This window comes from Sturnira hondurensis, unplaced genomic scaffold, assembly GCF_014824575.4.
Source record: "Sturnira hondurensis isolate 20B ecotype Veracruz unplaced genomic scaffold, ASM1482457v3 Scaffold0007401, whole genome shotgun sequence".
NCBI lineage: Eukaryota > Metazoa > Chordata > Mammalia > Chiroptera > Phyllostomidae > Sturnira > Sturnira hondurensis.
Genome location: NW_028080032.1, coordinates 729153 through 750890, shown reverse-complemented (window position 1 = coordinate 750890; position 21738 = coordinate 729153).

The window sequence follows — 21738 nt, the reverse complement described above, 5'->3', positions numbered from 1 at the left end:
GCTGCACGTCATTTCCCAGATAGTCTTAAACAATGTATTTAATAGACACGTGTTTAAAGATTTGACCACTTGTGAAAGCAAGGATTCCTTCCAGTTTTCTTACTGATTTGGGGTGGGGTTTCTTTTCTTTTTGTTTTTACGCATTTAGATTCAATGGTTCGATATTCTTATGAAGTAAGGGCAGTAAGGTCCCATATAATATTGTTCTAGTCCTTTCTGGGATGCAAGCATTGTGGGCTTCTGGATGAAAATCCTTCAAAGGTGACAACACATTGATGAGTTATTCAGACTCAGGACTATGATGAATAAAATGATGGTAAGTTCAATTTATGCTCCAGTTAGAAGTCTTTGCCACAGCAGTTTCCTGGTTTGGGTTCCATCCTTTCCTTTTTTTTCCCCCCATCAATTTCTTGGCTGATGGTCCAATCACGATGGTTTCAGGGGATAGAAGAAAGAGCCTGACAGTGGGAGAAAAGAATAGAAATTTGGAAGGCCCTGTGCCAACTGCAGTGCTGCACTTATGAGTTCTACAGAACTAGAGAGTTCTTTTGTGCTGAATGGTGCTTGTATATTTATGAGCTGGGCTTGGGGTCATTTATTAATCCTCAAATAGATGCCACTCATACAATGTTTACAATCTATTTTAGTGATTTTTTCTTAATTAAATGATACCTTTTATCAATTTGTATTTGCTCTATAGGGACAAAATGGCAGGCATCCATCTCTTCTCAGATCAAAAGGCAAATCTTCAGATACATGCAGACACATGAAATAGGCTTTCCCCAACCTGCTCTTCTGAATTTCTGAATTTCTATCCCTCATCTCTGTGAAGTAGCTGAGTATCTAAGAATAATTTAGGCAAATTCTCAAATAGTAGGTGTCGGGAACTCAGCTCCTTATATTGTCTACAGAAACTTTTGTGGGCGCCATGGTCAGACTGGATGCTTCTTCCTACATTTGTTTATAGGTTCCTCCCAAGTATTTGGATCTTTCTGGTTTCTATTTGAATGTCTGCGGCTGAGCACAACCATGTGAGCAAAAATAGTCCAGGGGCAAAGCAGCCTCAGACAGACTGCAGTGAACAGAGAACTGCAGCCTGAAATATCTGCATTGTCATCAGTCAGGGCTAAAAGGAGGTCAGTGCGTGTTTCTGGATTTGAGGCATAAGCAGGATATGGAATCTTGGAAAGTTTTTATTCTATTGATATCCATGTGATTTGGGGGTTTTTGCTAATAGTTCTTTTTGCTAACTTTGAGTGCCAGAGTAAATAACAGTGGCTAGGAGAAAAAATCCTCTGGATCTCACTTAAAGAAAACTGAAAGGAGATTTTTTTCCTGCCAACCTGGGCTGTATCTTTCAACCCACAACTGAAAGACATGGAGACAGAGAGAGATATGCTGCAGTTTGGCAGGCAATTCATGAAAGGAGTCATCGTTTTCAACTTAATTTTTATGTGTTGGTTTCATTACTGATCTTATGATTATTGTGTCATTCTCTGTTTACCATATGCTCATCATAAATTATCATTCTGTTTCTTCCAACAACACTTTGAAGTATTATCACTAACCCAGTTTACAGATGGGGAAATTGATGCACAGACAGTATGATTTTTTCATGGAAAGTGCGGATCTAAATTAGAGTGGTAAGAGATCAGTATGGACCCAGCTGATCATAGTAAAGTTTGTAAGATCTTGCACAATGTCAATGGTTTCTGTTAACATGTCACTGTTTAACTGATAATCAGGAATTGATCTGTCCCAATTTGTCCAGCTTTTTTGTTATTTCTCAGAAATATTTATTTTTAATCCATATAAATAATTCTTAGAATTTAGAGATATACTGTGTTCCAAGAAACTGAAAAATCCTTTCTAACACCTTTTTTTGATACAGTGAGTAAAAATTGGATATACCTATTTAAAATGCCCTGCAGATTGACCACAGGATAAAGATGTGTGAGAAGGGAATGAGTTTTAGCCCAGTATTGTTATGATGATTATAGTTGGTAACATCACTACCAGGTCCAAATCCTGGCCTTCATTTTTACCTCGGGTAAGTTAAATAACCTTTAGATGCCTCAGTTTCTTCATGCCAATGGCTTGGCATTGTATGTATATAAGTACCCCAAATTCCCACCCTACCTGGACCTACCCCTAATTCACAACCTCTCTAGTAGTTAAGTGTTCCATAGAAGGTTCCTTTTCCTCCTTCAGTTGCCTTTCGGAATCTCTCCAAATACCCTAAAACCAGCCATGACTTGGTTTTGCCTGCTCATTTCTGTGGCCCTTTCATTTGTGACAAAGATTTTATATTCCACCTATATTTGAGGACCTTGGATCTTTAAATTCCCCACCACTTCCAGAGTTTAACCCTAACCATTATAATAACTTGACCTTTCCTTCACTCCTCACTCTAAGCTTTGGGCCACTCCCAACTCTTTAAGTTCCAGGATTGCCAAGCTGTAGATACCCAACATTTTCAATTAGACTAGTGCTTTTCATACTGGGGAATATCACTACAATAGGTATTCCAAGCTAGTAGGTCTGAGATGGAGCCCAAAATTCTGTATTTCTTACCAACTGCCAGGTGATGAAGAGGCTGCTTTGAGGAGCAAGGCTGTACATCTCCTAAAGAACCTCTCAACTCTTCCCTCTGCCTCTTATCCTGGCTTCTCCAGTTGTCCCTACAATCAAAGCTGTTCCCTTAAACAGTCCTGTTTATTTATCTGTAATGGCTCCCTATGGCTTATAAAAAAAACTAAACATGTTTGTGGAACACTCAAGGAACATGCTTGAAATCTTGGTAACTATTCAAAGACCAGCTGCATGCATAATAATAACTCCTTCTCAAATCTCCATCTCTCCTGCTTAATGATCTCTTTGCCCACAGATTTTCTAGTTTGTGCCTCTGACAAGCCCTTTTTCCCCTTTGCATTCACAGATAGTCATAGCTTGTTCATCTATTTGCTCCAAAGAGATGGTCTCTTTGAGGGTCTATTTTTGCAGTCCTACTCTAAGCACAAAGCCAGGATTTGGCCAGCATTCACTGAGTGCCTGGTCCTGTGAATTGTGTTAGACTCTGAGTAACCAGGGTGTGGTCACGGTGGTGGAGCCAGCAGAATGACTGTGATAGATAGTTTTGTTGTAAATCACTTTTTGAAAAATGAGGAGGGGGCAGCTATAAATGATAGAGCTATGCGTAGCAGATTCAGACCAGAGGATAATGATACTAAGGAAGCCACAACACTGAGAATTCTAAACACCAACTGAAGATTATTATTGGCTTTCCTCTTGTGCAGACAGCTATTGCTTGAAAATAGTATCATTTCTATGATAACATGGATCTGACAGAAATAGAGCATTAATGTCTGGGTGTTAGTGTTTGATGGTTGATAAGATCTTACTGATTCTTACCTTCAAGGCTGTATGATGATGTTTACACATGATTTTAAATTCTTTTCATTTTTTTGTCTTTGATACAGTCCTTAGAACTCAATGTGCAATGATTCACCACTTTAAGGGTGTATTTGGATTCATTTTTTCCATTACAATCTGATTACATTGCTTGTTTGTGTTCATAAAGTTTAAAATTCTATTAAAACATCACTCGTTTTTATAAGTGGCCAACTTTTCAAAATGGGATTAGTTGTAATTTTCCTGAATCACAGAGCTGTTGATTTAGACCCCTTCTCTATGTTAAATTTATAATTCCAGCAACCCATACCTACTTTAAGAAATCAAGATTCAAGTAAGTTTTCCGTTTTCAACATTCTCTGGGTATATTCACAGAAAGCTGGAAAGAGTCCTACAATTCAGGATTAGCATGGGGATTATTGTAGCAGAGTTAAGACACAGCATAGATCCCAAGATCTTGTTTGAATAACTGGCTCGCCCACTAAATAGTATGTGATTTTACACTGTCCAGTATATCTCCCTTAACCTGTTTCCTCAGTTACAGTAGGGAAAAACTAGAGAAAAAATTCACTCAGAAGTATGTATTGAGAACCCACCATAGGGTAGGCCATTGGATATATTTTCAAACCAGGTAAACATGTCCCCTGTCCTCAAAGAACTATTAAGACACATGTGTGTCCAAGGTAAATGATAGGTAGCATGAGACGATAACTTGCAAACGAAGAAGATGGGAGTGGGAGTGTCCTAGATTCATAAGCTCTGTGTTCCTATCATATTAAGCTGTCTGACATTGTACAAAATCAGTGACATCTGTCTCATTCTATCCATGTTTTAGGGTCTCTGTCAATGCGTGTGTAACTCTTCTCCTTGTTTCACCTTTTCCTGCTTATCATTTGTGACTTACCTAAGGAATTGCGTCACTTACCTAAGGAATGACTAGGCCTATCTGCAGCAGCAGCTCTTCCCTGCACAATATAGCCCTTGCCCTTGAATTTTATCTTAGCAACATATTACAGTGTTTGTTTACTGTGCCATCCCAGTAGATATAAACTAGTTATTTTTTTAGTCTGTTATACTTAAAACTACTGCACAATGAACAAAATGCTATGAATTAGTTAGATAATGAACAAACTAATAAGAGTCAAACTAATTAATTAATATTGATGCTTGATAATGTCAGTACTTTATATCTCTTAAGTCCCTGTTAACAGAGTTCAATTTATTGTATAGTAATGTTGGCAGTTGCCCTGGCTGGTGTAGCTCAGTGGATTGAGCATGGGCCTGCGAACCAGTAATGTTGGCGGTAACACTTAGTTGTATGACGTAGAATGTTACAGCAGAAGTGTCTCTACTTTGTAACAAAAGCTCAAGTATGATGAGTTTCTGCTTGACAATCCATTTCTATTTCATCCATTCAGCCTTCCCTAACCCTCCTGAAGCTCCTCTGACTTTGGACTCAGAGCCCTGGTCTTTTACTCTTTTTTTAAAAGATTTTATTTATCTTTAGAGGGGAAGGGAAGGAGAGAAGGAGAGAAATATCAATGTATGGTTGCCTCTCATGAGTCCCCTGCAGGGAACTGGCCTGCAACCCAGGCATGTGCCCTGACTGGGAATCGAACTGTGATCGTGTGGTTCACAGGCCCGAACCCAATCCACTGAGCTACACCAGCCAGGTGAATCTTTTACTCTTATTTGACCCTTTTTATATTCTGCTTTGATGTTCTTTTTTTTTCTCTTTTATTTGTCCTTTACTTATGCTATTGTGACCACCCCTCCAAAAAAAGGTCTAGTTTAATGGATCTCTAAGATATTTATAGCACCCATTCTTAATGAAAAAACTGGTCTTTGGGTTGGGTCTAGCCAATCAGGTGGACAACGTACTAACAACATGTGATATATAATCAATGAACCCTTGGGAAAGATTGAACACTCAGGTTTGACATAGTTGAGATGACCATTGGCCAATTACTGCTATACATGTTAAATATTCACCAATTTGAATGATCACAGAGGGAGTGGGAAGAGCTGTGCCGCAGGGGAGCACAGCTGGAAATCTGCCTTTCCAACCATGACTGTGTCAACATCACCTGTGGGCTTTTAAATCATCTGGATGCTTAAGCCCTGGCCCCAGAGAATACAACTTGGGAGATCTGGGGTGGTACCACAGTGTCCCATGCCTAAAACTCTCTACAGACTGCTCTGGAAAGAAGTCAGGGTTGGGAATCTCTAGAGTAAAATTCAGAGAGTTAGGAGACCTTTGCCCCAAAGACTTTGGAATGCCCTCAAGAGATGTGCAAATCTTATTGCTTTTGGAAAAATGACCCTTAAGGCCTCAATTGTGTTAGTTGCTGAGAACATTTTCTGATTTTAAGCCTGTTTGTATGAGCCAAATGAAGGGTTTAAATGAGCACAGAAACTGTGGCAATGAAAGTCAACCAATAAATTGAAACAGAAATGCCAGCAGTCTACTCAATGGTAATTGTTGACAGATTGGGGTGGAGGAAGTTGAGCCAGTTCACACCCTATATGTTGTAGCAATAAGAGATAAACGACTAGATTTTTAAAAAATCCTGAAACAGACATTTTAAATGTATTCATGAACTTTTCTCTGATTGTCTGGAAAACAAGGAGGCTGTGTGGCCTAGAGGAAAAGGCTCTTGGACCTTGGACCTACTCCCAGGGCTGCTTCTAACCACACATGTGACCTTGGGTCTATGATTTAAACTCTTGAGGTCAGTTTTCTTATCTGTAAAATGTGTGGGTAATAGTTATTCTGCAAGTGCCCTCCCAACTTAAAATTTTATAGTCTTATAGAACTTTAGAATTTCTTTATAATTTAAAATTCCAAACTAGATAATATTCTCCCTGCCAAAAATAAAAAGAAACCTTGCTGTTATATTTTTCCTTGAATCTTATAAACCAAGAGAGTTTGTGTTGGTTCCCTAGTGCTTCCTAATATAGACTAAAGAGCCTTGTTAACATCCCTCATTTACTTTAACCACTTAGCATTCATTTGGTTATTGGTATTTATTGAAGAAAGATAAGTCCAAATAACCTCAAATAATGGAGAATTCAGTTCAGCTGAACAAACTAATTCTTTTGAAATGTATTTTAAAATTAATACGCATGGAGGCCCAAAAATTGTACCTATATAATTTGATGGTTTTTTTCCAAAGTGACACATCTATACAACCAACATCCAAATTAATAAACAGAGAACCACACATGTCCTGGTGTCACCCACCAGACACTCATCCACTCACTGTTTCTCACTGCTCAAAAGTAAACCACTGTCCTAACCTGTAACGTTACAGATTTGTTTTTGCCTATGTTTGCGCTTATTTTTATCTTTTTTGGTGGACATTGTGTTTTGAAATTTCATTCAAAAATAATATTTATGTGGAGATTGTTCATTCCTGGTTCCCTACAGAGTAATCTATACAAACATCACAATTTAATGTTGATCATCATTTGAATAGTTTCCAGTTTGAGGCTTTTACAAGTAATGCTGCTATGAAGGCTATGACATACATCTTTTGATAACATATATTCACATTTCTGTCAGTATTCCTAAGAGCAGAATTGTTGAGTTACATTGTGCAGTGTACTGGTTTTTGAATGCTTCATATGTAACTGGCCTATTGACTGGTGCTGAGGTCCCAAATATATTCCAGTCTTCAAGGGCCCAAACCACTGATTCTTTTTTTTTAAAGATTTATTTATTTATCTTCAGAGAGGAAGGAGAGAGGGAGACAAATATCAATGTATGGTTGCCTTTCATGTGTCCCCTGCTGGGAGTTGGCCTGCAGGGAACCAGCCTGCAACCCAGGCATGTGCCCTGGCTGGGAATCGAACCGCGATCCTCTGGTTTGCAGGCCCGCGCTCAATCCACTGAGCTACACCAGCCAGGGCCCCAAACCACTGATTCTTGAATGAGAAATGCACTAACGAGCCAAACATGCATATGAGAGCTACAGAAAAACTTCCTGATTAAACCTACTTGGGCTAAAGTTGAAGTACATTTTTCTTCATTGAGCAGAAAACATGTATAAGTGAAACCAAGGGTCCTAATGACTTTGATTAAATTTATTTTAAATCTCAGCCCTAGAAATAATATCTCTCCGAGTACAGGAGTATATGGAATTTAGTTTAAATATTTGTTCTAGAAATAACCCCTCCCCACTCCTCTCTGACTAAAGGAATATATACCTCAGAGAGCTAACTTTTTCTTGGATGATGAGCAACCAACCCCAAAAGCAACAGAAGACAGTAGCCTGCACCTGAACAATGGTAACAGGGTCTGGATCTCTGGCATGCTAAAGATAACATCTTGACCTAAGTTATGCTTCAGTTCCTGGGCCCTAAGTTGGAACCACCCTCTGTCTACTTTCCCATGAGACTAAACAGAGTGACACTAGTAAAAGCCTCAGAGCTGCCCTCACGATCTGAAGAAGTACGACCTTTATATCGTCTTTGACCAATTGGTCTCCAGCAGAGCCCCAGACTCCTAACCCACTATTTTGTGATTTTTTCCCTATATAATCTGCAACTTACACACTATCAGGGAATTTGGGCTTTTGAGCATTAGCATCCCCTTCTCCTGGATGGTACCATTTATAATAAAATAGACAATATCTCTCCACTGCAATTCTCAGTGCCTAGTGTTAGGCTCTGCCAGGTGGACAAAATCCTTCTGTTCTGTAACAGTAGCAGAGGGAGAGAGGCACCATTATACCTCATAGTATCAGCAGACACTGCAATGTCACAGTGAGTTTGAAGAATGCCTCTTTAAAAGAAAAATATAAAAACAGAAAAGAAAGGAAGACATCATGTTCTGCTAATAGTCTCTGTGTACTCATTTAAAGTCATCTGGGGGGTATTAGACATGATGTGACTGTGCTCTGTTACACTTTGTTTTTAGTTTAACTGAAGTTACCAGAATTGTACTGAGAACCTGAAACAAGGGCCTCCCACACATCAGTCCCTTAAATTGATCCTGAGATTTGGTACATAAAGTTATATGGTCCTTTTCCTTCCAAGCCTTCCTGCTGGATCCATTTTTAGGCCTCTCAGAAAGTCACCTGCTCAATATTTCCACTGTGTATGGGTGGGGCACTTTGGCCCAAAGGGCAGTTTCCATGTCTTTGTGCTACTATTATTAAAGATTAATTTCTGCCTGAGGTCACGTCCACCTTATCAGTTAGTGGTGTGCTGGCCCATAAATGAATGGGGCCCCTTTAGGCAGTGAATTCTGCTTAGATTAATAGCAGATTATGGGAAAGTCTACAGGTGCCCTGGCTGGTATGGCTCAGTGGATTAAGTGCCAGCCTGTGAACCAAAGGGTCACTGGTTCAATTCCCAGCCATGGCACATGCCTGGTTATGGGCTAGGTCCCCAGTAAGGTATGCATGACACAACCACACATTGATGTTTCTCTCCTTTTCTTTCTCCCTCCTTTCCTCTCTCTCTAAAAATAAATAAATAAATTTTTAAAAAGTGAATTGAATTAAAAAAAGAGCCTACAGATGACTAAGTAGGTAGCTTTCAGGGAGGTGTATAGTCTTTATTAATCTTCTGCAGAGAGTCAGTAGAGGTCTGAGGTAGAGGTTCCTGTGAGCTTATGAAGAAGGCTCACTCTTGTCATACATGCGGGATTTGAAGTCAGGTTCTCTGGAAGTAGAATCTAAAACTGTTATTTGGGTGCATGTGATTTATTGAGGGTGTACTTTCATGAGATGGGTGAGAGAAGCAGCATAAGACAGTAGAGAATGCTAAACAAGTATATCATCTTGACTGATTCTATAGGGGCTCTAGAATATGAGTTCCACCCCTTAGTGCCTTGAGGACCCTGAATTTTTTACCCCCTGTCAAATGACTACCCCTTGGCAGTCATCTGTTACAAGCTGCCATTGGGAGGGTCAGTGAGCAATCTCTCAGGCAAAGAGGCTGCCATTCAGCTGAATGTACTTCTTCAGAGAAGAAGAGAACCTAGAAGCCATTACTAGCCAATAGGAGCTGGGAAATATATGCATTGGCCAGTAACAGTGACCTAAATGAGGACTCCAACAGCATCCACTACACACAAACTGTGATTACTGGAGACTTACCATAGAGGGTGGAAGCAGAGACATTATTTATTCCGAAACTTAAGCCTTTGTTTGGCCATATGGGAAATAACAGAAACCCTTTATGATATCCTCTTCTGTTTGCCAATTGGTAGCTGGCCAATTTTTATCAGATTTGTTCCTGAAACAACCTGCTCCTCCTTTTAATTCCACTAATCTCTATATCATTTTCCTGATTCCTAACATCTCTAACCTCTCATATCCAGCTGAAAATCCTCTTTATCTATCAGATTCAAAATATCATACTTCCTCTCTAAAGTACAAAGTCAGATTCAAAATATCCAACTTCCTCTCTAAAGCACAAAGTCTATCTGTCATCTTCACCCTAATTTATCTCTTCTTTACAGTAGTTAGCTCCTGTCACAAAGTTTGGCACTTAATTACTGGTGTTGTTTGCTTTCTAGGTATATTGCCTTATCTTCATAAACATACTGTAAGTTTGTGATAGGTTGGGATTCCTCAGACACAGAGCCTGAAATGAGGATCTGAGTGTGATTCCAGGGAGGACTGGTAGAAAAATGGAGAAGGAAGACAGGGAATGGGAGGCAGGCAAATTAAGGTGCATTGCTGAGAAAGTTACTGCTGTCAGCAACTGTAGTGGAATTCCACTGAGGACCTCTGGTAGTATCTGCAGAGCACATCTCAGAATTTTTCCATGCAATGGATGAGGAAAGGGGGCATCTACCCTCCAAGTGTTTTCTATCATTAGTGGGGGCTTCATGTAGGACAACTCACTCCCTGGCATTTCTGGTATGTATAAATCATGCCTGCTCCCTCTATGAATGAATGCTTTCAAGTTGCTTGCAGTAAGAAGCCTTCAGATCATATGGGAACTGTGAATGCTAAGGAGATAATCAGCAGGGGGTAGGGGTTCACTGCCAGCATCTGACCTGGGCTTCCCTGGAAGATAGAGGTCATACATGCATCTAAATTCTCTATTCCAGCTTACAGTAATATGCAATAATACAGGGAATATGCAGTAATATCTTTATTGGTGTCACTAATGTCTTGGTTGTTGAACACTAATAAGTTGTGTAAATAAGATCATTAAACATGTATTTATATTTACAGGTCTTGTAAAATTTGGGGAGCCTAAGGCAATATTCAGCAGATATTCCTAAAACAACATTATACAAAGATTAAATGCCATCATATGTGTGTTACACCAACTGATAAAAATTGATGGGAATGCCAGATGCTATTAAGAAGTTTCATGAACTTGATGGGCCTGACCTGTGGACTGGATACACAAACACATTGTTTTGTTAAGGTTTATTTTATTTTATTTGGCAAAGGGGATATTAGAATTCTTTTCAGTTTAGAACATATACCACAGAGGCAGATTCCTAAATTCAATCTCTAGATGCCGTGTCACACACTCATAGTTATCATACTCTTCTTCCTCAATGACATTTAACAGAATGTTCTACTCTTTCTCTAATGTTTGCCATATTCCTGTAAGGTAAGTTGGTTCCAAGAGATGGTATAATGTTGTGCTTCAAGTATACCTATTTAATAATGGGAAATCTCACAGTTCAAGTTCAGCATGACCTTGCCTCCTTGGATATTATTTGATTTCTCATTTCTTAATGAATTCAGTAAATGTATTTCAAGTGCCTGTTATATGCCAGGCACATCACTCGTTGCTACATGCTTGAGGCACATCACTGATAAAGCGACTCTCTGCCCTCATGGGTTTCCACCTCAGCAAGGGAAATGCTGTCATTCAACAGAGAAAATAAATGAAAAATTAATATAGTACATTTAGGAGGTGTTATGCTACAGAAAAAATTAGGCAGTACAAGAGGGATAAGGAATGTAGGGGGGACAAGGCTGGCATCAGTGATAATTTTCAACAGGATTGCTATTCTAGGCATCTTTGAGAGGATAACATCTTCTCAAAGAAGTGAAGGAAAAGAAGATACGTCATTTCTCCATCAGTTGGATGCTATATTATATCCTTTTTTTCTTTTTACAATATTCTATTCATTCCATTTTATAAGACTCCTAGTTTCCTAAATTAACTACCAAACTTCCCTTCTCTAAGTGATCTAATTATTACCAATTTCCTTTCACATGTGATAATTCTGATTCTCATGACTTTCTCCTGGTTTCTTCAAACATGAAGATCACTTTGTTTATCACGGAAGCAAAGCCAAGCCCCAACACTGCATTTCCCTAATTTCCAGAGTCAGTCTTATTACCTCTTTTGACATGCTCAATGTATTACTGTATATAGTGTTTTCTTTTCCTTTGCTTTGCTTAGACCATCTCCTTCAGGAGAAATTCTCCTCACTTATTTCTTGTTCTCCACTGTCTTGTTCCCACAAAAAAGTAGAAAAGTACCTACTGTGCCAGGAACACAGTTTAAAACGTTCAAGTTTATATGTCTATATTACTTCCTCCAAGGAACATTTCTAAAATAAGATCATAGCTTGTTCTCATGTTTTATTTTTGTAGTCTCTAATCAGTGTAAGCAATGCAAAGACTGCATTTCTCTAAAATATCCCAAATGGAATGCCTTTTCCCAGCTAATCATGCTCTTTCCACCTGTAGTGAGATGCTGCAGACATTGAGTTTTTTCATGTAGGATCTCTGCTCAAGGTATTGCTTCATTCAGTCATATTGTAGTTATCCTGTTATGCCTTTGACAGGTATACTATACATTTGCAGATAATGAGAAATTCATTATTCAATAATTTCTCCCAATCTATACTGAGTTATTTCATTTTTGATAATATACTAAGTTGAAATTCACTGTTTCCTCTGGTTTTCCAGACTTATTTTGGAACAGGAACAAATTTTAATTCACTGCAATTAATTGGAACTTTACTTTTATGAACTAAATATAAGTTAATTTATTTGTTCTAAGACCCAAAAGAAATTTGTGTCATATACTTTTTTCAGGCAATAATACATATAAACCAGATCTGGACAATTCAGTCCCTATATGAAATGGACAAGAATGATTCAATGTATATGAAATTTATCCAGTCTACAAACAATTCTTTAAAAATTAATATTTAGTTATTATTTGAGCAAGTTTTTACATTTTTCATTTTTTCATTTGATTTTCAATCAGGTAGGCTGAGAATGAGATGAGACTACCAATAAACACTTTTCCTACTTTTGACATATTTATAAGCAATACATTTACCTTACATAATGGATTATGTAAAATGTATAGCTCTGACATATTTTCTTGGTATGTTCTTTTATTTTTTAATTATCCAGTGGGCATAATGATACGGTCTAGTGGGTATTGGTACTTTGCCAGTATGAAGGAGTGGAGTTTGGCCACTGAAGTGATGCAAACCACATGAAGAATGTACATTAACCCAAACACCTCTAACTAGACATATCCACTTGGCAGGATGGTACTCCAACTTGGACTCTGTGAAGTATTAGATACACCAGCTTAATTTACTTGGGCTGACTCATCCCTTTGGACTTCCAGCACAGTTGGAAGGATTAACAAAAGAAACAATAAAGCTTTCTGTTGTTATTTGGCCTTGAAATTTGAAAACACTGGGAGGTTTTTCTCCTGTTTCTTTTTTACAGAAAGACCCATGGGATATATTTAATAAACTCCTTTCCTATTACTCACCCTATCCCCAAACAACAAAATCCAGAGGGAACAAGAAAGGCTTAAGTTTCCATTTTAAATCACCTGATGTTGACATTTTTGTTGTATCAAAATTGGTGATCTATTTTTTTTTCTTGTCTCCATGTTCTGGAAGCTTGGACTCATCAAGTGACCATTAATGTATGCTGTTCAGTTTTATATTTTTACCTACTATGGGACATGGACTACAGAAGTACCTGGCCAAGAATGAAGATTTATTGGCTTAATTTATATCAGGTAAGCTCCTAGAATTTTGAGTATGGAATTGCTGTAAATTTGATAAATTCACATTACAGGAGCTTTCTTTTCCTTGTGAGTCCAAGCAAAGGCAGAGATATGTGAACTTCTAAGATTACAGCAAAGATTATCATCCTATCAGAAGCATCCAGATATGTATGGCTGCATCTGCTGTTTTCTGAGCACTTTTACATCAGTAGGCATAATTTAAGAAATTAATCAACATGCTAGTGTTCCCATGAGCTTCCTCACTAGATAACTGGCCATTTAAAAAAACTGAAAATTATTAAATTCTCCCCAGGACTTATTTTTCTTCATCTGTGAAATGGGAATGACATGACTGGATAGGGTCTCTAAAACAATGATGAAAACTAAGCAGGTTATTGTACAAAGAATCTCTATCAGTAAAATGTCTTTATTCACAGAGCTACATCAAAAGGGTAAAGAAGGGCATTCTGATGCTAAGAAGTCTCAAGCCCTTGCTTGTTTCAGATTCCAGATCCACTGCATCTCTTATTATTGGTTCTGATCACCTGGAAAAGTCTCCTATTATCTCAGGACCCTTGTCCCCTTGATTGTGCACTGAAGAGACTAAAATCTAGCATTATCTCACAATTTTGAGAATAAGATTAAAAAGCATAAATGAAATCATGTTGTGAAAGTCAATGAGCTCTATTATTTAAACTACTGTTGCTGTGGGTATTGTTATTATCATTATTATTATTACTGAGAAATAAAATAGTGAAATCACCTGGGGCTGGAGGTTTGAGAGACACTTAACCTCCATCTGAGGAGCACATGGAAATATTGCGTTCAGGAAAAACATCATTGCATCTGCATGAAAACATCCCTCTTTAAATTTTTCCCTTGAAATTTCCATTTCCCAGTTATTCATCTTTTGTAAAAGCTCCTTTGAATATTTGTACTTAATGAAATGAATGAATAGTGAATGAATGAATTTTACGTGCTACGTACATGCTTTTACTTTGTTATTTTTATCAATATTTTGCCTATGTTTATGGAAGTTGTATGCATTTTACCTTTGTATAGTAAAATACGTGGCTTGATGACATACCTAGTAGATAAAATTAAAAAGACAAGCAGTATCAAGTACTGATGAGGATGTTGAACTGCTAAAACTCTTAGACACTGGGAAATGTCTGCTACAAGTAAACATATGCATTTTCTAGGAACTAGAAATTCTACCACTAGGAATAAATACCCCCTCAGAAATACATATGTATGTACACCTTTCAAGAATGTTGATAGAAATTTTGCTCACAATAGCCCCAAAACTGAGACTATCCTGAAGCCCTTCGATACTTTAAGAATATATAAATTATGCTATTTTATCACAATGGAAAACTATGTAGTGACAAGATTTAATGAAATACAATAATACACAACATTAATGAATTATACAAACATTATGTTGAGCAGAAATACCCAATCACAAGCATATATAACATGTGATACTATTTGCAAAACATTCAAAAGGAGGCAAATAAATCGGTGGTGTCAGAAGTCAAAACAATGGTTGCTCGAAGGTGTATGGGCTGTGGTAATGACCAGGAGCCATCACAAGCACAGTTTTCAAGGTGCCGGCAATGCCTTGTGTCTGGATTTAAGTGTCAGTTAGGAGTGTGAGCTCATTGTGTGAGATTTTGCCAAGCTGTACATTTATGATACATGGCTTATCCTGGAGCCTTGGTCTCCTCACTCTAATAATGCTTCTCACTAGTTAACTAGTTTGGTGGGATATTTTGAACATAAAGAAAATTTACTTATTTTTTGTCTTCAACATTAGATTGAAGTTAGAGGGACTGACTGCCAAAGGAACTACTCTATATTCTTAGTCTTTTTGTATTCAGGACCAACTGGAGTTAGAAGCCTCTATACAAGTGGTGATCATTCATCCGAACCTCAGAGTAGAACCATGTATGACCTCAGTTAGGCCAAGTATCTGACATAACTCAGTAAGCTGATTGAAAATCAGCTTTGTGGCCATGCAGCATCCCCCATGTTCTAGTGACAGGCGAGTGCTGTGGGGAAGGAAAGCCAGAATGGACATTACTATTCAGGTACTTATATGGGGATAAGTTGCTGAGGTGGAGCAAGCCTCTGGGCTAAGTCTTCCAGGAATGAGCATAATGGAACCCCTTGATACAGATCCTTATTATCCTTCTTATTCTAAAATGAGCTCTGCCACCTCCAAAATGAAAATAGCTGTAATTGTCATGCTGTCTCATGGTCCAAAACAGAGTGAGTTGCAGCAGTGCCTCATTCTGACTCAGAAGTAGAAAGCAAAAGGCAGATACACACCAATATCAATTCTGGAACTAAAATAACTTACTGGTGGCTAGTTTTGTTATTTTCATTGGGAAACATCTATCCCAAAAGCAGCAGTTATCCTTTAAACCATGGGCAGTGTTCCAGCAAACTCAACCTGAAGATTGATTGCTTATGTGCAATTAATGCCTCCACTTCTGAGTTCAGTGATGCCAGCTGGCCCATGCAGCTCCTCATATCCAGGTTGACCTGGAGTCTATTTCTGCCACTTTAGTAATTTTGCTCAAGTCCTTTTTGAAATTTGAACAGCCTGATAATTTTATCTTTGTGTATAAAAAAGAAATTTTAAAAAGCTGGACCATAATTTGCTCTCACAAACCATTTTACAAAGAGCTATTTTTATCCAAGGACATGAGGGATAGTCGTACTGAGTTGTTTCAATGGCTGGTGGCTAAAATCTGATTATCACTATAAAAGCAAAGAAATGAAGAATGTCAGACTTATTTGAATGATCAGAGACCATCCTCAACAACACCAGCGTTTCATAGATGAGGGAACTAAGACCAAGAAAGTTGCTGATTCTTTCACTCAATCACTCAAACGTCAAATGATGCCTGCCTCTCTTATTTTACCTTCTATCCTTCTTTCCCTTCCTCATTCCCTCCTTTTTTTCCAAATTTTTTATTTAATTATTTCTTAAGTACAGTTTTCTGTCTATTACTCCCATCCCATCCCACCCCCATGCTCCCCCCTCCCTCCCATTTCCACCCTTCTCAGTTGTTGTCCATGTATCCTTTATATAGGTTCCTCTAAATCCCTCCCCTATTTCCCCTGAAATTCCCTCCCCTCTCCCCTCTGGTCACTGTCAGCCTGTTCTCTATTTCAGTGTCTTTGGTTATATTTTGCTTGCTTGTTTGTTTTGTTGTTTAGCTTCCTGTTAAAGGTGAGATCATATGGTATTTGTCCTTTAACACCTGGCTTATTTCACTTAGCATAATGCTTTACAGTTCCATTCATGCTGTTGCAAAAGGTAGGAGCTCTTTCTTTCTTTCTGCAGCATAAAATTCCATTGTGTATATGTACCATAGTTTTTTGATCCATTTGTTTACTGATGGGCACCTAGGTTGCTTCCAACTCTTGGCAATTGTAAATTGTGCTGCTATGAACATTGGGGTGCATATGTTCTTTGGGGTTGGTGTTTTAGGGTTCTTAGGATACAATCCTAGCAGTGGAATTGCTGGGTCAAAAGGCAGGTCCAATTTTAGTTTTCTGAGAAAATTCCATAGAGACAGCCATAATGGTAGTACCAGTCTGCAATCCCATCAACAGTGGACCAGAGTCCCCTTTTCCCCACATCCTCTCCAACATTTGTTGTTTATTGCTTTGTTTATGATAGCCATTCTCACCGGTGTAAAGTGGTATCTCATTGTGGTTTTAATTTGCATCTCTCTGATAGCAAGTGGTATTGAGCATCTCTTCATGTGTCTCTGGATCCTCTGTATGTCCTCCTTGGAGAATTGTCTGTTCAAGTCCTTTCTCCATTTTTTAATTGGGTTAGTTGTCTTCTTAGAGTGAAGTCATGTGAATTCTTTGTATATTTTGGAGATTAAACCTTCGTCTGAGGTATCATTGGCAAATATGTTTTCCCATACAGTTGGTTGTCTTTTTATTTTAATGCTGTTTTCTTTCACTGTGCAGAAGCTTTTTATTTTGATGAGATCCCTTCTGTATTTCCTTTAGCATTCTTCACTTTGGTAGCCCAAAGGACACACATTCGAAAGAGTGTAACTTGAATGTGGAGGGTGTACTTATAATATTCTTCTGCCATGTCTTTGAATCAGCATCTCTTTCAACTCATTCTATCTCCACCTTGCTTATTAACTCATTTTACTAGTTTGGACACTTTTAACATGGCTTTGTCATTTTAGAAGCACAAAGATTTCAATAGCCAGTGGTGGGTTGGGGGATTTCACAGCCGAAATTATTGGCTTTTCTGTCTGATAAAACAGTACAGAAAGTACCCATATCGGCAGAATAAATCCATGTTGCAAAATTATACTTGTATCAAATTAAATATTAATAATTGGATTCCTTTTCTTTTTAGAATAAAATGTTTTGACAATAGTTTGTAATAGAAGCAAAATTCCTTTATGTGTAACAGAGACTACAATATGCAGAAACTAATAGAATGACACTTAGTTTAGAACACCTTTTGATATTAATTGTCCCAGTGTCACACTGATAACTGTAAGCTAAGTTACTAAGGAAAATATCGCCAGGCATGACTGTAGCCAGGAAATCCTTCTATAAGTCGTAAATATTCCTAGAAGTTGGGATAAATTAAATTTAAAGACACAATTAAACAATTGTACCTTGGGTGTTTGTCTCTGTGTGTGTATCGAATGTAAATGCAGCTTGCTTCCATCCACAGAGCACACAAGAAGAAGTCTGAATTTTGGAACTCACCAAAGGCAGAATGAAATCTAAATCTGGCATGCTACCTGCTACAGTGTCTGCATCTGATGAGTTTGCAAATCTCCAGTGGAAAAAATCTCTCTGTAATTCCATTCATATAGCTTTAGGACATCGTGTCAAGAAGCACTGTAATTGTTTGACCTTAGTGGACAAGGGGGTGGTTTTAATTTTTTGTAAAGTTGTGGTTTGTGCAGCTGTTGGACACTCATCAACATTTTGGAAAAAGGTACTGAGCTTATTTAAAATAACACCAGATTCTTACTCACTATCTTTATTTCCATATTTAAAGTGCTATATGAAGCATGTGAAATTTCTCCTGATGGGCTAAAAAAATTGTGTTACTTCAATATGACAGTCTACATATTTAATTATTATATACTTTGTGGAGCCAGGGAGAAACATTTTCAATTGTCAAGATATAAATGTCGTTCTTTATGTCTAAAATGAGAAATTCATAAATTTATTTTCTGAACTGAACAACTAAATAGGAGGCATACAAAAGCTTTTACCTTTAGAAAACAAATTACAGATCCAGAGAAACACCCTTTGTTCATGTGTTATTCAGTTTTAGAATTTTTTGCTGACTTTTATTCTATTCTTTCCTGATGACACTCAGCTACCTCAGTTTGTGTCATCAAACTTAGATGAGGCAAAAACCTTCAAAAGAGCTAAGGCATGTGAACAAGAGGTACTTTTAATATTTCTACTGAAGGCATTCTCTTTTTTGGAAGATAAGGAAAATTTTACATGTTACCAGTTATGGAAGGACTTTCAAATTGAAATCCAAGTAAACTGTTGCATAAATCCAATTTATTATTGTGATAATTTAATGCCACTCTTGCATTGGTAATCGGGGCAGTTGGCCAGTTCTCTGCCCTTTAACCTGTCTTAGTGTCTTCACAGAAGACCCATATTAAATATGAGGCTTGGCTCTTGCCTAGCAAGTCCTTTCTTCTATGGTCTTTTATGGGACCATATAAGGTCCCATAAAGGATGTATAGGGTCCTCCTATAGGGAGTATAGATGGCTTCACAGACTTAATTATTTCTGAATCACCCTAGCTGATGCTTTTAGTGCTCCACCCACATGCTTGGCCTTTACCATTTCAGTATACATTTGACTGAATCCCAACTGCCAGAGCCTGTACCTCTGTCTGAGATCTTGCTCTGGCCCATGAAACCTGATCTGCCCACGTGAGAGGCAGGCTGGAAGTACCAGGGAGTGGATATTCCCCTTCAACCATTGGCCTCCAACCAATGACTCATTGAGGGGCCGTTTCAATACTACAGCTCCTGTTGCTCTGGGGAAGCTAACCCAAAAGCACATGTTCTACACTGTCTCCCAGAGTTCCCCCCAAAACATTTAGCCCCAGTTTTCCACAATAACTTGTTTGATCAAGCATCCTTACTGGCTGCCTTTCAATACCAGTCTCACTGCTCCCCAACTCCTCTACTAGTGTTTTCTAAAATCACCCCTCAAACAATTTACCTGTAAATCTTTCCCTCTGGGTCTATATCTGGGGGAATTCTAAAGAATTTATAATATAAAAACCTTTAGCCTCACTATTCTCCCCTGCCACAAAAAAAACTAAATAAGCCATCTCTTACCCCCAAATATTCCAGGGCTAAATCCCTACTTTTTTCTAGTTTTTTTTTTGTTTGTTTGGGGCATATTGTTACCTTGGAAAATCTGCCAGAAATAGAAATATGTATTTATCCTTGCTCACTTGCATTCTGCTTAATGAGTACTTGCTTCAGGCTGAAGCTTTGTCAGCAGCCAGATGCATGGGACCTGGATTGTACAATTCTCAAGAGCTAGCTGTGTAGCCCTGACTGGATCAGTTGGTTAAGTGTCATTCTGCAAAGTAAAATGGACCTGGTTCGATTCCTATTTAGAGCACATACCTGGTTTGCAGGTCAGTCCCCTGTTGGGGTATGTGATGTTTCTCTCACATTCCCACATCGATGTTTTTCTCCCTCTCTTTCTCCCTCCCTTACCCTCTCTCTAAAAATAAATAAATAAAATTCTTTACAAAGCTTGCTGTGTGGCTCAGCAGCTCTCATAAACAAAGTTTAAGCTTGAAATTAAAATGTTGTGGGAACAATATCTGACATTCAACTTTTCAAATAATTGGCCTGAAAAGTACTAAAATAACATTCAGCTTCCATCTTTTTTGCTTTTCCTTTAAGAGATTTAAGAGCGAGTTTAATGCAATTTACAGGGGCCCAAGTCAATGTTCACTTGTGAAGCTTTCTTAAAATACATGTTTTTAAATTCCATCTTGAGTCTATAGAATTCAAACTTCTAGAATTGACAGATTTATATTTTACAATCCCCCTCCTCAAATTATTTCTATACACTCAAGTTACATTAGCTTGGTGCTGAATAGATTTTCTTTTTTTTTTCACTTTTCCTTTCTTCTAATCTCCCAGTTAAGTTGAATCAGATTGCCCTATTCTTTTGGCAATCTAAAGGAAACATATTTTCATGTACACCCTGTAGAACACTATTTACTTAAGCCCAGGCTTAACAGAAAATAATAACCTTTATAAGATGCCTAAATTCCTATAATAAAAATGAAACAATAAACACATAGAAATATGAGGAAGAAATTACACCCATTAAATGCATCTAGCGTGATGAGTGATAGGATGGCTGCCTATTCAGGCTGGAAAGTTTACACATGATCGAAGCTTTATTTAGTCTAATGGAATGTGCTTCCTGAATTTGGCTCTGACTAAGCCAGAGCACAATAGTGAGTATTATGTAATTGGCCTGAGCTCATTCCCATCTCTAAGTCATTGTGATTTAGTCTTGACTGGCTCTTTCTCTCAGGTAGTCTATGTGACTTTCCTGTTCCTCTTTGGTTTAGAAATTTATTCAGGATGTTATAGAAACAGACTTGACAATCTTTATGCATCATGGATTCTTCTTTCCAGTCTCTCTCTTAAAACTTCTGAACATTACTGGGAAGATTTAGCCTCATTCTACAACTTAGGGAAAACAAGCTCAGTGATTTATGGAAACAAAATGCACAGCAAATATTACAAGTGGCCAAGATTAATGAGCTTGTCTCACTGCTAGACGATCACATGGGTGAACTAATGCTGGGCTTCTTGCACCAGCTAAACAGAGACTACCCCAAATGTTCTTTTGGAACAATTTAATATTTGTAATTTCTAAGAACTGTGTTGAAGACATCATTATTACAAGTTTCAAAACACTCATATATGTCTTTACATTTATTTGTCTTTATTTTGACATATATTAAGAGTGGTAGGGATACACAAAAATCTAATCAGAACTTGTGGCTTCTGGGCCTTCTTAATCTAAACCTTTCCTGTCTTCATATGTTGCTTAGACACTGACCATAAATGCATATGTAATTGAATCAGAGAAGCAATGTTAACATGTTTATATATCCTGGGAACAATTTTATGCTCACTAGTCACCCTCAGCTTGTCAAAGGTAATGCTCAAATCTCAAATCATTTTGAGAGTTTGAATCAAGAACCTAGTGGACTGTACTACAGTCCTGATATTTGGAGAAGTGTACTGCATTCCTAGAAAGGTTCTC